Raw genomic sequence first — 2,411 nt, 5'->3', positions numbered from 1 at the left:
TACGTGATGACAAAAAATCGCGAAAAGTGTGAAAGGTTGACTAACATAAAATGAACGTAACTTTCAGGTATTTTTCCACGGGAACACATTCCCTCAACATTCTAGAATCTAAATCGCCTTTGGAGATTCAAAGTAGGCGTAGGCGCACTCGAGCAAACAGATTTTAGTCCATGATTCTTTGTTGCCAATAAAAATTCCGTGGTGCACGCTAATTATTTGCTAAACATCGTGCTGGCAAAAACCAGAGTTTTTCATTATAGGTTGCAAATTATGCTCCCAACCCACCGCCGACAGCTTTCGACGGTCTTCGTAAACAACTGAATCGGGTGATGGATAAGCTTCAGGCTGGAACGCGGGACTGCCACCGCCATCTTTAAGCGGTTGATTGTTCAGGGACAAATCCTGTTGCGTCAAGCCTCAAAGTCTGCAACCGACGACCTGTCGTTGGTGGTCGAGGATAATGCACCTCAACCAAGACTGCGGTCTGGAAACGCTTACTTGGGGTTCTGTGTGCTCTGTGACCGGCCTACTCCTACCAGTGACCGCTGGTGTGCAACGGATCGCGTGTCATATCACGCCGACTGTGATGACGGTGAACCTTGCCCACTATGTGGTGGTGCCCTTCAGGCTTGTCCCAAAGGTGAGTCCACATGAAAATAAATCATCATTTTTGTTCTTAGTTCCGTGCCCATCCAGAAAACGCAGAGGTGTGCTTGCTACCCGGTCCGCAAAGAGGGCCCCTTATGATGTTGACCTGGACCGAAGCACAGATTCGTAGCACAGTGTGTCCCGTAAGTATGTGTGCGTCCGTGTTTTCGGGTTCACAGAGTAACTACTCGACAGACGTGAGTCAATGTCTGACAACTACGACTAACTCTGTGGAGCGCCAGCTAGGTGAAGGAGACGAAGATGATTTCATGTGACCCTTGGCTCCGAAAAGTTTGTCTGTCAATGAGGTCCTATGCATTTCATGTAAGTCTCGTATTTCTTGAGAGGTGCAGTAAACAGGAATGCGAAATAACCGCTGAAGATGGCATTGTGTGAACAGGGATCTGCGACGGCATAGTCGCTTCAGTTAATTTTGGGGTAAGTATCTCTACCTGTTTGTTGGTCGCCCGCCTTATGGTGGTATTTCGATAACCTGAATGATATCTTCCTCTAAATTCAGGACTTCACTGGCCAAATAAACACTCCCCACGAAGAAGAAAATGCGCCTCCCAGAAGGACATATGTAAACTTCAAAATGACCAATATATCTCACCATTCAATGACGTCCACTTTGAGTTTTTTCTCCGTTACCGATGGATGGATTAGTCAGGCATCGTGTACCCCTAGCCGCATGTTGGTGGTGTGCGTCGGTTAAGATCTGTAGTATACGGCGTTTGTCACTGATTGATTCATATGTAAGTATTGGTGATGTACAACCTTGCTTACTGGGCTCTGGCTCATGAGGTTTATTTCTGTTTTCCATCCACAGAAATTGTCGTGAACACCTACCTACGGAGAACCACCGTCCCCTGGTGCGGCCATAGCGTGCATCTTACAGATCGTTCACCTGTCTGGTATTATCGATGTAGGCTCCATGTGGCCAGTTAGTTAGGCATCGCGTACCTCTGGCCGCATGTTAGTGGTGTGCGTCGGTTAAGAACGTTCAGTCGTCTGGTATTATCGACGTAGGCTCTATGTGGCTAGTTAGTTAGGCATCACGTACCCCTATCCGAATGCCGTAGATATCGAGAAATCAATCTCATTGTGCGAATACCCAGCGTAAATAACCTGTTTACCAATCTTCCTTCAAACAGAGCATAAGTAAGAATTAGGTCCCCTCGGAGGCGACGGTACTCCAGGGGAAAGAGATCAAGCATCGCGAGACACGTTTCGTAGTCCACGGATTTGAGGCCGGCAACCATTAACGTGGCGGCTCGCTGGACACGCTCAATGAGGGTGACGTCTTTCGTGCGTCCTGAGTAGACAACTTGGTTGGCGTAGTCCAGGAGCGGTCTGACGTAGGCCCCATGTCTACATTTTGCGGACGACTTGAAACCCTGGAGTTCCAGTGCCAGTGCCCTCCAAATGGATGTAGACGCTGTCAAGCCGTGGTCGTTGGACTGGCACCTTCCTCTGAATGACGAAAAGTGCGTCCATATGTCGTTTGGAGGGAATCCAGCGAATACCTTTGTTACGCATGGTGAGAAAGGAGCAGAAAGCATCATGAGGATAGGTGCCAAAAAGGATTTGGGCATCTGGGTCTCCTCAAACTTGTCCTTCTCAGTGCACCATGAGAAATCGGCCCAGAATGCATTCGCCGTTTTACGAATGATCCGACGCACCTTCTCCCGTATTACTCGCATGGACTTCCAGACGCTCTATGGGGCCCACGTCAGACCGCCCCTGGACTACGCCAACCAAGT

This window comes from Opisthorchis viverrini, assembly GCF_000715545.1.
Source record: "Opisthorchis viverrini unplaced genomic scaffold opera_v5_46, whole genome shotgun sequence".
Lineage (NCBI taxonomy): Eukaryota > Metazoa > Platyhelminthes > Trematoda > Opisthorchiida > Opisthorchiidae > Opisthorchis > Opisthorchis viverrini.
Note: the sequence above shows the minus strand (reverse complement) of the source record.